The sequence below is a fragment of the Haemaphysalis longicornis genome, unplaced genomic scaffold, assembly GCF_048455015.1.
Source record: "Haemaphysalis longicornis isolate Haplotype H1 unplaced genomic scaffold, Haemaphysalis longicornis Haplotype H1 scaffold_2, whole genome shotgun sequence".
In the NCBI taxonomy this organism is placed as follows: domain Eukaryota; kingdom Metazoa; phylum Arthropoda; class Arachnida; order Ixodida; family Ixodidae; genus Haemaphysalis; species Haemaphysalis longicornis.
Window position 1 is genome coordinate 96,230,648 of NW_027526295.1, and position 15,195 is coordinate 96,245,842.

The following is a 15,195-nucleotide window of genomic DNA, read 5'->3' on the forward strand; positions in this document are numbered from 1 at the left end:
TCAGGCTATCACTTGCCTAATATAGCGGCAAATAGGACCATATATAGCGTGGTTACCCTTTATATGGCGCCAAATATGACCATATATGGCCCGATTCGGATCCATATATGGCGCGTCCAATATAATATGGCTCCAATTACAGCCATATATGGCGCCAAGTACAGTCGTATATGGCCTGGCCAACCCATATATGGCGCCTTGTACATGCATATATGGCCCTACGTTCTTCGTTACACAGGGTGTCCCAGCTATCTTGCACCGAGATTAAAAGAAAGAGCAATGGCGTTACTCGAAGATACATAGTGCACAATGTTTGCAGTGCCGGGGAGAAGCGGACAATAATTTCTTTGTTAATTACACTTAATTATTTAATTGTAATTATTTACCTAACTCGAGAATTACTGTCCTAATCCCAGAAGTGTCACTGAGGAACTTGTAGGTACCCAAGAGGGGCATCTAACTGCGGTATTTTCACCGACGAACTAATTGTCTACTCATTTATTGTGACTGACCTTTAGAAGCCGCAAAATATGAAAAATACCACGTGAAGGCGCTTCGGCGCACATTGTAAAGCAGCATCCCCATATAACCAGATTGAAAGCAACTGCTTTCTCTGTAATCTGTCCGAAGAGACAGCGCATCACCTTGATAATGGCGTGCATGGAAGGAGCAGCAACAGCAAGACTTGCGGGGCACGTGTGCATATAAGGCACAAACCCGGTCGCGATTTCTTCTTTATTTCTTTTGTTGATTTCATTATGGCTAACTCAGAGCCCGCCTGTTTGAAGGCGTTGTTTACGATGCGAGCGAAGGTGCCGTCACGTGGTACGTTTCATTTTTCGCGGGTTTTCTTTATCAATGAGAATAAATCACTACGCAATTAGTTCGCCGCTGAAAATACCGCAGTTAGCTGCCCCTCGTGGGACCTGCAAGTGCCTTATTGATACTTTAGTGATTAGGACCGTACTTCTCAAGTGAGAATATTGTCGCGAAGACAAGAACGATGCAGTTGTCTTGAATGAGAAACACGTTTATTGGAGCGAACTTGTGCTCCCCTAACAACTCAAAACAATACAGAGGCGGCGAAGCAGCGGTCAACAAAGTGACTTGCACAGGCGAGTGTCGTCGAATCGAATGCTCCGGCGTCGGCACTGCAGGCTTTTTATCTTTCGGCGCGCGTGGTTCTCGAAACGTCGATTCACGTCGAGAACATAGTAGATCCAAGAAGATTATTCTGGGCTGTTCACGTTAGATCGGAATGCTCTCCCTGTCACGACAGATAACACATGCGGCACAGAAAGAAAGAATGGAACACGCGCTTCCCTTGGCGCAGAGATAACACCGACCGGCGCAGCGGGCCGGTAAAAGCAAAACACAAATAAACAAACCCAATGTATGGTTCGCGGCATTACCCCCCCCCTAAGAGTGCATCGACCCGATGCTAACATAGGCGACAGTCCGAAAATAAAAATAAAGTTCGTTATCGTCCGTAGAAAGGTTTTAAGCGAACCACGTGAACGACTTCGGGCCGCGTGCGTCGTCGTGATGTTCCGGAATCACCATCGGGGATCACCTCGTAGGTAAGTTGGCCGAAACGTCGTAGAATCTGGTAGGGTCCAAAATACCGTCGCAGGAGCTTCTCACTGAGTCCGCGTCGTCGGATGGGAGTCCAAACCCACACACGATCCCCTGGTTGGTACTCGGCGTCTCGGCGTCGGAGGTTGTAGCGGCCCGCATCCACCAGCTGCTGGTCCGTTATACGAACTCGAGCGAGCTGGCGGGCCTCCTCCGCACGTTGAAGATATCCGTAGAAGTCGGCGTTGAGGTCGTCGTCTTCTACGTGCGGAAGCATGGCGTCGAGCATCGTAGTTGGCCTTCTACCGTATACAAGCTCGAACGGCGTCAGCTGCGTCGTCTCCTGGATACCCGTGTTGTACGCAAACGTGACATACGGGAGCACTTTGTCCCAAGTCTTATGTTCAACGTCAACGTACATTGACAGCATATCTGCGATTGTCTTGTTCAGACGTTCTGTTAGTCCGTTCGTTTGGGGGTGGTACGCCGTCGTTCTTCGGTGATCCGTGTTGCTGTAGCGTAATACTCCTTGCATCAGCTCCGCAGTAAATGCCGTTCCGCGGTCCGTGATTAGGACTTCCGGGGCTCCATGTCGCAGCACAACTTGGCTTATAAAGAACTTTGCCACTTCTTGTGCAGTCCCCCTCGGAAGAGCGGCGGTCTCTGCGTAGCGCGTCATGTAGTCTGTCGCTACGACAATCCACTTGTTCTGTGATCGTGACGTAGGGAACGGGCCTAAAAGGTCCATTCCAATCTGTTGAAATGGTCTCGATGGGACGGCGATCGGTTGCAGAAGTCCGGCGGGTCTTGTCGGCGGCGTTTTTCGTCGCTGGCAGTCACGGCAGCTCCGGACGTAGTGGGTGACGTCAGAGGTAAGGCCAGGCCAGTAGTACGTCGCCTTGATTTTTCCAATAGTGCGCGCTGTGCCGAGATGTCCGGAAGACGGGTCGTCGTGGCACGCTTCCAAAATTTCGTCACGAAGGTCCGCGGGGATGACGAGAAGGTAATTCGCTCTTGTTCCGGGGCTCAAATTCTTCTTCACGAGGACGGAGTTTCTCAGTCTGAATGCTGGTAAGCTGCGTTTGAAGCTCCTAGGAACGGCAACGTTGCATCCCTCGAGGTACTCGATTATGACGCGTAAGTCGGGGTCGGCACGCTGCTGGGCGGCTAGGTCGCTCTCCGTCACGATCCCGAAGAACGCGCTGTCTTCGTCAGCGTCTTGTGGTGGTGGGTTGACGGGGGCGCGGGACAGGCAGTCGGCGTCGGAGTGTTTCCTGCCGGATTTATGAACGACTGTAACGTCGAACTCCTGCAGGCGCAAGCTCCACCGCCCAAGACGGCCAGAGGGGTCCTTCAAATTGGCGAGCCAACACAGCGCATGGTGGTCTGTTACAACCTTGAATGGCCTTCCATACACGTATGGGCGAAATTTTGGAATCGCCCATATAATAGCCAGGCACCCTTTCTCAGAGGCAGAATAGTTTTTCTCCTCCTTCGACAGACCACGGCTGGCATAGGCAATTACCCTTTCGCAGCCGCTTTGCTTTTGGACAAGGACGGCACCCAAGCCTATATCACTGGCGTCCGTGTGCATTTCCGTTTCGGCATTTTCGTCGAAATGAGCGAGCACGGGCGGTATTTGCAGGCGTTTTTGCAGCTCGCAGAATGCTTTTTCTTGGTCGTTTTCCCAGCTGAAAGGGGTGCTATCTTTCGTCAAGCGCGTGAGTGGCTCTTCAATGCGTGCGAAGTTTGCGACGAAGCGCCGGTAGTATGCGCACAGCCCGAGAAATCTTCGCACGCCCTTCTTGTTTTTCGGCCTTGGGAAGTTCGCAATGGCTGAAGTTTTTGCCGGGTCAGGTAGGACTCCCGCGGCGTTGACGACGTGGCCCAAGAACTTGAGTTCCCCGTATGCGAAACGGCACTTTTCAGGCTTCAGCGTCAACCCCGACGTACGAATGGCCTCGAGTACAGACTGCAACCTTGCAAGGTGTTCGTCGAAAGTCCGGGCGAATACCACTACGTCGTCGAGGTGCACGAGGCAAGTGTGCCACTTCAGGCCAGCTAGCACAGTGTCCATGACTCTCTGAAATGTCGCTGGTGCTGTGCACAGCCCAAACGGCATCACCTTGAACTCGTATAGGCCGTCTGGGGTTATAAATGCAGTCTTCTCTCGGTCTCTCTCGTCCACTTCAATTTGCCAGTAGCCGGTCTTCTGGTCCATCGATGAGAAGTACTTCGCGTGGCAGAGGTGGTCGAGGGCGTCGTCGATTCGGGGGAGGGGGTACACGTCCTTTTTCGTGATTTTGTTCAGTCGCCGGTAGTCAACACAAAACCTTAATGTGCCGTCTTTTTTCGTTACGAGTACGACGGGCGCAGCCCAGGGGCTTTTCGAGGGCTGTATAATGTCGTCGCTGAGCATGTCGTCGACTTGAGTCCGGATGGCTTCCCGTTCGTGTGAAGAGACGCGGTACGGTGACTGTCGGGTGGGTCGGGCTCCATCTTCTGTTATTATTCGGTGCTTCGCTAGAGGGGTCTGACGTAGTTTTGCGCTCGACGAAAAACATTCGCTATAGCGACGCAGCAAAGCCAATAACTTGTTCCGTTGTTCTTGCGGTAGCGCCGGGTTCACGCCGAAAGGCTGCGGGAGCTTGAAGGTTTCTACGGGTGTGCGTTCAAAGTCGGCGACCGCGATCACGTCACTTGCTTCTTGCGCTTCTTCGAGGAATGCAATTGCCGCGCCCTTGTTTAAATGCTGGTACTCCTCGGTGAAATTCATAACCAAAATGTGGGATTGGTGTTCCTTGAAGCGCGCAATGCCTCTTGCGACCGACACACCACGGTTGAGAAGCACCCTTTGATCGGTGTCTACGATAGCGTCGATGTCAGGAGCAGCATCTTCACAGTAGACTGCGACCATCAAGCTTGCGCGGGGTGGCAGGGTGACATGATCATCGGCAATCCTTACAGCAGCACGTCGTTCGGGGTTCGGTTTCGGCGTCATGGAGTGATTGGGGGAAAAAGTTATTGACTTGGTCTGCAGATTGATTATTGCACCATTGTCCATCAAAAAGTCCATTCCAAGAATTACGTCGCGGGAGCAGTTAGGCAGAATGACGAACGCCGCAAGGTACGTTGTGCCGTCTATGGTGACGCGCGATGTGCACGTTCCACACTGCGTCACGAGGTGGCCTCCTGCTGTGCATATGTGCGGACCGTCCCATCTGGTCATAACTTTCTTCAGTTTAGACGCAAATGGTCCGCTCATTACCGAATAGTCAGCTCCCGTGTCTACGAGGGCGACTACGTCAAAGCCGTCGATGGACACCTTGACGTCAGATGCAGTCTTCCTCGAGTTCAGGGTTCGTCGGGGCGTCGTATCTCTGCTTCTACGTGTTGACGGTCGGGCACTGTACATCGTCGTTGTCGTCGTCTTCTCAACGGACGTCTCGGTCAGGTCGGGTACCCGTCGCGCCGTGTAGCTGTCGTCGTGTTCAGGAGTCTCGTTAGGGCTAGGTCGGGTCGTCGGGTTGAGGGCATGTCGTGAATGATGGTCTTCAGCGAGTCGCTGCGTCGTTGGAGGGTTTTCATTTTTCCGCCGTTGTGCAACTTTACCTCCCGAAGTTGCTGCTTTTAGTTTCCCCCGCGTGGGCTGGGGGACCTTCCACGTGAGAAGTCAGCAGTGCTGCGGCGGTTCGGTGACTGATAGGGGTAGGGCGACAGTGAACGGTTGAAGCGGGCTGGTCCTCGGTTGGTGTTGGAGAGGTATTCTTTGATATCAGCAGGGCGCTGGCCGTATCGGGGGCGTGGGGCGTCGACGGAGAATCCTCGCAAACCGAGCCTCTTGTAGGGACAGCGACGGTAGATGTGGTCGGTCTCTCCGCAGTGGTAGCACAGCGGGCGCTTATCGGGCGTTCGCCACACGTCGGTCTTCCTTGGCGTCTGGTATTGGTCTACAAGGCGTCGGGCGGGCGGCATTGGACGGCGGTATGGCTCGGCCTCTTGACGACGGGTTGGAGCAGGGCGGGGTTGACGAACAGCCGAGGAGTAGGTCATGGCTTGTGGTTCGCTGGGTGCTTCCGATGGCGTAGAAGTTCCGAGTGCGTTTTGGACTTCTTCTCGGATTACGTCGGTCAGGGAAGCCACTTGAGGTTGCGGCGTCGTTGGAAAAAGCTTCCGAAGCTCCTCCCTGACCACTGCTCGGATGGTCTCTCGCAATGTATCGGAGCTTCCATTTGCGGCACCGATGGTCTCCGAGAACAGCGCGTTGACAGGGCGTTCGTACTGCCTCGTTCGAATTTCTAGCGTCTTCTCCATCGCGGCCGCCTCAGACGCGAATTCCGCCACTGTCTTCGGAGGGTTACGGACCAGACAAGCAAAAAGCTCTTGCTTCACTCCTCGCATTAGAAACCTGAGCTTCTTTTCCTCGGTCATTTCAGGGTCCGCACGACGAAAAAGTCGCTTCATGTCCTCAACGAAAATCACGACTCCTTCGTTGGGAAGCTGCGTTCGAGATTCAAGCAAAAGCACAGCTCGCTCTTTTCTCACCACGGTAGTGAAAGTCTTAAGGAACTGCCTTTTGAATTGAGTCCAGTCGGTCAAAGAGCTCTCATGGTTCTCGAACCAAGTTCGAGCAGCATCTTCTAAGTAAAAGAAGACATGCCGGAAAGTTTCTTCGTCGTCCCACCTGTTGAAGATGCGGACGCGCTCCAGCTTCTCCAACCATTCTTCGGGGTCTTCAGCGGGGGCTCCCCGGAACGATGGCGGTTCTCGGGGCTGCTGCAGGATGATTGGCGACGTTGTTTCTTGCACCATGGTGTTGGTTGCAGCCTTCCTTCTCTTGGGCCCTTCTGGCAGAAGACCGAACTCGGGTAGCAATCCTTGCAGTCGGGGGCTTTCTCTGGTTGGACTGGCTTGGCGGCTTCGAGATGTTGTAGAGGGCATAAAGACTTAGTACCCAGCACCTCCACCAGATGTCGCGAAGACAAGAACGATGCAGTTGTCTTGAATGCGAAATACGTTTATTGGAGCGAACTTGTGCTCCCCTAACAACTCAAAACAATACAGAGGCGGCGAAGCAGCGGTCAACAAAGTGACTTGCACAGGCGAGTGTCGTCGAATCGAATGCTCCGGCGTCCGCACTGCAGGCTTTTTATCTTTCAGCGCGCGTGGTTCTCGAAACGTCGATTCACATCGAGAACATAGTAGATCCAAGAAGATTATTCTGGGCTGTTCACGTTAGATCAGAATGCTCTCCCTATCACGACAGATAACACATGCGGCACAGAAAGAAAGAATGGAACACGCGCTTCCCTTGGCGCAGAGATAACACAGACCGGCGCAGCCGGGCGGTAAAAGCAAAACACAAATAAACAAACCCAATGTATGGTTCGCGGCAATATTAATTACAATTAATTATTTAGGGCTCATTACCGGAAAAATGCTGCCCACTTCTCCACAGTACTGCACACATTATGCACTCGGTTTTCTTCGAGATACGCCATTACTCTTTTTCTTAATCTCGGTGCATGATAGCTGGGACACCCTGTATGGCTTGAACAACAGCTATATGACACAATCAGATTTATGTATTACACCAAATGCAGCCAGATATGCGGCCAGTTACTGATATATACAATTGATTCACGAAGTTCCAAGGGAATATATATGAAAATACACGAACTATTTAATTAACCATCACAGGAATATGAATTTCCTGTCAATATAAATTCCCTTAAAACATTTTCTCTTTCATTGTAATTAGGGTCTGACAGTTTTTTTACTAGACTTTCCTTGCATATTTCAAAACTGGAACTAGTTTTAATGCGGCTGCTTCAGTTTTTTTTGTCATATGCAACACCACAACAAACGGTTTTTACTCTTTCTTTTTCAACACACCATTTTCAAATCACTGTCGAGGGGTGTGGAAAGGGGTTGGGGTGGATAGTAAGTGGCTTTGGGGGAGCGGAGGGTGCGGTTGGGCGATCGGTCTGGATCCGCCACTGTTTATTAGTATTGAATTAACCGCGCCGGTGCACATCGGGACGCACCGATGTGCCTTTTTAGCCTCGGAAAACCGGGCCAGTTTGCCGTGGGACAACTTTCGGTTGCCGGCCCGCCGCGCGCAGAAGGGTCGATGGAGTGCTGGGGTGAAATCATAGTGAAATACCGAGATCCATCGCGAACGACGCGGGGGAAGCGGCTTCCGTATAACGAGCCGTATATTGCTGCTGATAAGGATGAGTTGCTTGCGGATAGTAGAGAGTTTTAGCAGACCGTCCCTTCCGTTGGTTACGTTGTTACCGGGTTGACCAGGAAAGGTCTGCGCCTGCGTGTGCGGATGGGCGAGGAGGCGCGGACATGTTGAAGGCAGGCTCACGGCACTTATCCCCCTACCGCGACGAATGCTCAAGTGCCCAGAGGGGTCGCCCGCAAAATAAACAAAGAGGCACCCCTCATCTTTCCTTTTTCTTTTTTTCTCTTTCGGCAGCTCGTGGTTGGTTCGTACCACGGTTCGTACCAATGCCGATTGTAAAAGGAGAAATCCTCAGTTCATCTCCCTTTCCACTCGCGCTACGTCATAGCCCTGCGGAGGCGATCACCCCTCCTGCCACCGCGACGCCGCATTCGGCATTCCCCGGCATGTCTTTTTCCACGTGCGTGTCTTCGCTGTCGAGTCGCTCGTTTTTAAATGCGGAGCATTTCTTAAGCTCGTGATGTCACTCGTCGATGTTGTCGGCGCCGTGTTACGCTTACTGCACATGCGCGTCGCGTCGAGGCGCAGGTGCGCGTGTCTCCCCCGTACCCTCCTGGCTCTGAACAACAGGTGCGGCGGTGCGGGAGGAGCGCGTGTACCCCGTGCGCTCCGTCGCTCTCAACAACAGCTGCGGCGGTGCGGGGGGAGTGCGTCTGTGGGCGCATGCGTCGTAGCTACCCGTGTGGTGCGTCGCGCTCAGCAGTAACGGCGGCAGGGCGTGTACACGTGATAACGGCGTGGTTGGTGCGTGGAAAGTTCGCGCGCTTGTGTACGGAAGTGTGCGCATGCGTGTCTCTCCCCCGTACTCCTCTCCCTCGAATGCGGGTGGTGTGTATATAAGCGGCGGAGCGCGCGTTCGGAATTCAGTCAAGGGCCTCTTTGCTTGGTTTTCGCATGACTTGACGCTTTGCTTGACGGCACCAAGCAATAAAGACAGACTTTAAATTTACACTCCTTGCCTTTGCTTCTCCTTCATTCAAGAAATAGGAATAATAAAGACGGAATAACAATTAGGCATTCCCAAATCATACCCAATTACGCAACATTCACGCGATACCCCCACCACTCTGCGACGCATTTACTCGAGTTCCCCCCGTGGGAAGATGCGGGCGGGTTTTTTTTGCGTGTTTCTGTGAGTGCTTCCGCATCTGCAAAATTTGGCAATGTCAAAGGAAGCACGGTGAGATTCCGTGCAAGTGTACGACGATGCCGCAGTGACTACACCGCGGACACGAAGGTGCACGTATTCAAGTTCCCGAGAGAAGAAAGACTGAGGAATGCATGGATACACGCGGTGCCGCGAGAAAGCCTCACTGTCACCGAGAATTCCTGGGTAAGCTTTTTTTTCTCATTTTGGTATAGAATGGCTATTTCATTTCAAGAGGATACACGCGCACTTGTAACTGGCTCCCAAGCCGCAATTTTGCATGTCAAGCACCGAAGGCTTTGCTTATTGTAGGTAATATTTTTTAGGTATGCGAACTTCACTTCGCGGATGCGGATATTATCCGTGTAGCCACACATACAAATCAAGCCACTGGCCGCACAATCATAGTACTGCTAACTCATGTGCGCCTTCATCAAGGCGCCGTACCTAAGAAGTTACCGAACTGTCCGGCCTACATGTCTATGGAAGCCACGAAGAGGGAAAACCCTAACTCTTACTGGGCGCGCATGGAGCACGCTAACCTGCGAAAAGTCGTCGCTGAATCTAAAGAGGCATTTGACAGAGCTCGCGAGAATATAGTCAATTCCTTAGGCGAATTAGCCTGCAAATTGAGGAGCCAGAACATTAACTTCAGGCTTGTAATCGAGAAAAATGAGGCTTCTTCTAGTTCACGTCGTCAAAGATGAAGCGTCCTCGCTAAAGTATTCCGTTTGCTTCAAACGAGTCTTCAGCGTGACAGTACACGGAATGAAGAAGGCCATAAAAAAGCAAGGCCTAAATGTGTGCGTTCCCGAAACTGCCAGCAGCAAAAGTAATATCGTGCAACTTCTTGAAGGAATGGAGAAGTCCAACTCAGTCGCAGAAATGTGCGAAGCTGTTTGCTTACTGCTCGATCAGTTGTCCGCGTCCCGAGAGGAAGACAGCGCTGACTGTATTCGTTTTCTGAAAGAGCAGGTCACGTTATACCTGGCAAGAAAATAGCGCAGACGCTACTCGTCTGATTTCATGGTGTTTTGTTTCCTTCTCTTCACGATATAACCCCATGCGTACGCTTACATACGCAGCCATGGAAGTATTACCTTCCCACATTCTATAACAATCAGGTGTGTGTGCTGTTCACATGGTATGAGCCCTCAACAAGAACATCGCCTTGAAACCTTCCTTAGTTACATGGAAAGGAGAGTTTCTGACCTAAAAGACGACCAGCGCTTTGTGACGATAATGGTAGATGAAATCCACATAAAATCTTACTTTGATTATAAAAGGGGTAACATTACCGGCGTTGCACTCAACCAAAATGAAGCTGCAAACTATGCGCTCGCTTTCATGGTTCGCAGCCTCACGTGCAAATTCAAAGAAGTTGCACACATCGGGCCAGCTACACAAGCTGGAAGTGGAGTTCCTGCACAAGACGCAAGAAGATGTGATTTGCGGACCAGAGGAGATTCGTTATCGGGTCGTCAGTGACAACCCGGTACACATACTCAAATGTATACGAAATGACTGGATAAACCAGAAGAACGGCCAAGTTCGCTTCTACTTCCCTGATATTCAAACAGACGGAGTGCTGCCACAGCGCATGCAAAAAGCATCATTTGCGACAATCAGAGAGCTTCACAGCAAAGAGAGTGACCATCTGTTGAAGCATGGGTACGGGCTGTCAAGAAAAGCCATCTCCCAATCGAATATTGAAAGGCAGAATTACGCTCTGCCTTTCAATATTCTGCCTGTCAATGGGAGAAAGGCAATATTCTGCCTTCCAAATTACCTTCTGCCTTTCAATATTCGGCCTTTCAATGGCAAATAAACCTTGCCATGCAAATATTCAACGATTTCTTGCCTGGGGCGTTGCGTGCTTTGGAACGAAGCACCACCTCTTCTCCTTTGCAGCCACTCCTGCTTTCATTGAAATCGTCATCACGTGGTGGAAAGTTGTAAATGTAAAAGCTCCGTTGAAGGGAAAGAGGCTGGAAGACCAGTTCCAACAACCCGTGTTTGCGTTGACAACGATCCGAAAGTAGACTTCTTGCGCACGCTGCTGACATGGCTAGACGATTGGAAAAGCAAACGCCTGGACAACAGTACATTGACGAAGAAGACCCACGGTAGCCCTCGAGCACACCACCTACGGGCTTGTGGAGCTCGCTTGGCACGGCTTCGGATGTCCTACGTTCTTTTTGGAAAGATACAGATTGACTGTTTAGAAAACCGCTTCAGGAAGTACACAGGGTGTTCCAGCTAATATGCACCAAGATTTAAAAAAAAGAGTAATGGCGTAACTGAAAGAAAACCTACTGTATATTGTTCGCACTCCTGTGGAGAAGCGGGTAGCATTTTGTTTGTTAATCAGACAACTATTTATTGGTAATAATTATATAACTCAAGAACCACTGTCCTAATCATTAAATTGTAAATGAAGCACTTGTAGGTACCTGCGAGGGGCATCTATCTCCGGTATTTTCTGCGATGAACTGGTTGCGTACACATTTATTCTGACTGATATAGAAAACCCACGAAATATGCAAAATACCGCGTGGTGGTGCCTCCGCGCGCATCGTAAAGTAATGCCCTCAAAGAGGCTGCCTCTGAGTTAGCCTTAATAAAATAAAAAAAAAATAAAGAAGAAATCGCGACCGAGTTTGTGCCTTATCTGCACACGCGCCCCGCGAATCTCGCTGTTGCTACTCCTTCCATGCATGCATTTTCAAGCTGATGTGCTGACTCTTCAGGCGGGTGACAGGCGAAGCAGTTGCTTTCAATCACCTTATTTGGGGACGCTGCTTCACAACGCGCGCGGAAGCGCCGTGACGTGGTATTTTTCATATTTCGCGGGTTTTCTTTATCAGTCAAAATAAATGAGCACGCAATTACTTCGTCGCTGAAAATTCCGCAGTTAGATGCCCCTCGTGGGTATACATGCCTCATTGACACTTAAGTTATTAGTACAGTAATTCTCGAGTTAAGTAAATAATTACAATTGATTATTTAAGCCTCATTAACAAAAAATAACTGTCCGCTTCTCCACAGTACTGCATATAATATGCACTAGGTTTCTTCGAGTAACGCATTGCTCTTTTTTTAAATCTTGGTGCATGATAGCTGGTATACCCTGTAGACAACTGGCCGGTGCGCAGCACCACGCTTCCATCAGGCAGATTTATGAAGTGGAAAACAAGCTACGCCTGCAGAGCACCTTACCAACGGTTTCCACTGATGACCACTGGGAATGTGTCCAGAAGCAGGTTGAGATGTTACTCCCCAGGTGCAACATATTTGCCTCATTAATTCTACTGAAAGGGTTAAAAAGCCAAATGTTGGCACATTTCAGCCATCTAGCAGACACCTCTCCATTTAGGAATTCATGCCATTTAGGGCCGCTTTTTTCTTCCTATTTACATAAACAGAAAAAATGTTCTGCGGGCTTGAATGTGCATTTACATTTGACGAAGTGATTAGCTGAAATGCATTTGTTTAGACCTCAGGCTGAATAGCCCAAATTAGTTGTTCTCGATTTAAAGGTGTGAAATTTATTTTATAAAAGTTGCATGAAGGTTGTAACACGGACGATGGTGACAAAAGTGCAAGGAATCACCTTTAGGCATCATCAATAAAAAATATGCTCTGTATCCTGTTGTGAAGAATGCAAGGCAGAATAAAAGTATTGCCACAGGGAAGACATAGGCTCAGGCCCTCTAATTATTTGAGGACGTGACAGTAATTTTTATGAAATTTATTTTCAGGAATAATGGAAACAGAGCTTGGACATTGACTACTGATTTGTTTCATTTTATTTGCTAGATTTAGGCAAGGCACAGCTACATACGAAAGGTAAATTTAAATAAATGCTGTGAGAACTCGTGCTTCCATCAAAGTGGGCCAAGCTGGCCAAGAAGAGTGCCGCCACTGACCCGTCACCACAACAAAGCAACCTGCAACCACCTTGATTCGCGTGCACGCGCATCATTTGTTGTAATAAAATGGGGAAGGTATGCCATGAAGTGTTTGTCAGCATTGGGGTTCAGCATTAATATCTGCTGTTAACTGGATTGCATTATATATGCCTTCCACGTGGTCATAAGCTCAATTCATATATAGCCACATATAATATTACGCCGCCATATATGGCTTACTCATATACGGCCTCGTCATTACTTGGCCACATCAGGAATTTGGCATATAAGGCCATATATGGCCCACATTCATATATGGCATCACCAATTTATGGCCATGTCAAGAATTGGCATATATGGCCATATATGGCCTAACCATATATGTCCACATTTACGCAATTCCTGACGTGGCCATATATGGCAATTTTTATATGTAGCCATATAAGGCATTTTCGTAAGGGTATTCATCTAAAAGAATCGACAAAGACACCACCTTCAACTACATTACACAGGTACTCTCGTGATACATTGAAATACGAACAACGGCGTGCTTGGCTTTCAGTGCATTCTGAGCTTTCCTCGCGACGGGCCCCGCATGCGGAAGAACAAGTTACCAGAGCTCGTCACGAACGTTGGTATAAAAAGACCACCATCTTTCTATCGTCCGTAAATCACTGTGAAAAAAAATTAATAAGTACAGAATTACAGCTGCGCGCGCCGTTTTCACGCAACGCAGTGACGAAGTTGCACAACGCTCGCATGACTGTGAGCCGAGCGCGGCGCGAAGAGAAACCAAAATGCTTAAACCGAAACGCCGAAGGATGCTCTTTACATGACGAGATTGGACACGAACTCTCGTAACTTGTTCCCACTGCACATACGCGTTTCGTACTGAAAGCCACGCCCTCCGTTGTTCGTATTTCGATGTATTACGATATTACAAATTTGAAACTGCTGTTTGTCTAAAACCACAGCAAATTTTTAATCTCTTGCCGGTTATATAGAATTTTATAGGAAGATAGAATTTAAAGCAATATAGGCCGCGCAATTTCTGTGACGTGCGTTGGTATTATGTTGGTTTTTAAGGCTTCAGCTCTTGGTCTCCAGAAATGTTTTCGAACTTTAGCCACATCGAGTTTGGCAGTCTTGTTGTTAGAAAGCCACTCTGGAGCTTGATGGGTTCCTGCAAAAAAGAACCATGATCAGTCATGCATAAATTCCACCGGTTGCTGGCTACTTCCAGCTCTACAAGCCTATGCTAATTTCGTGAAAGAGGTTTAGGCTTCTCATGTTCGGAAAGCCATCCACTGGTGCTCAGGTCAAAATTTCAAAATGCTGTTACATCCAGTCAAATATTTAAGTATGCTCGTAGGACGTGCAGGCACTTGAAGTTATAATGAATGCGCACTAACTTTTAAGGAACAAAGCGTGTCTAGTTTACAAAATCCGGCCCTCCGAAAGTGGATCTCAAGTGAAGCTGTTGTAAACCCCTAAAAATGCTGGCGGGGGAGGGCATGAGATTTTTCTAGTGTCGTTGGGCTTATCGCTTGGGTACGGTTTCTCTGGCGGCAATTGTTGGGTCCTGCCTAGCCTGACCCATGCGCTAGGCGTCTTGGGCTTCTGGTCTACTTGGTGACACTAGGCCTGCCTATCCTTCAAACATAATAAGGAAACATATTCTTCACCAAGAATACGTAGGGAGGTCCAATTGTTCACAGCAGCCTTATCACCATCATATGCTTTCGATGCTTGTTTTGTGGTTTTCTAAAACGTATGCAGTATGCCTCATTAGCCTGACGAATGCGCTCGGCGTCTTATGTGAGAACTGCTGTGACCTGCCTGTGGGTTTTTTGCTTACCGCGAGAAAAATTCCGACCACCTAGACGCTAACACCTTCACTGTAAACGACGAAATAAAAAGCCATCGGAAGGAAATCGACATTTCGAATATGACAGACACGGCAGCGCTTCCTGTCAACATGCATAACAAAACATAATGGAAGTCCACAGCTTTAGCCTATCAAGCAAGGCATAGAACAGTGTTCTTGTTGAAACTTCTTCTACCAAGAACGTTATGTTAACACCCAAAGGGGAGATTTTCTAGCGACCTATTTCAACACACACTGAGAGCCTATGACAGAGACAGATAATAAATAATGCTAAATATCACGGCTCAGTTTTAAATTGTAGGTAACATTGACCGTGGTGTGAACCCACGGAAACTACACTTAGGCAATATGCGCTGTAGCAGAGGCCTACGGACGACAATATATCACTGAAGAAACTGATATAGAGGGGAAACGATATTTT

The 15,195-nt window shown here is 49.2% G+C and overlaps 1 pseudogene; it reads left to right on the forward strand.

Annotated features, from left to right (window-relative positions):
• The first annotated feature begins 9,502 nt into the window (after positions 1-9,502).
• On the forward strand, positions 9,503-12,940 carry LOC144168171 (uncharacterized; annotated as a pseudogene).
• The last annotated feature ends 2,255 nt before the right edge of the window (positions 12,941-15,195 follow it).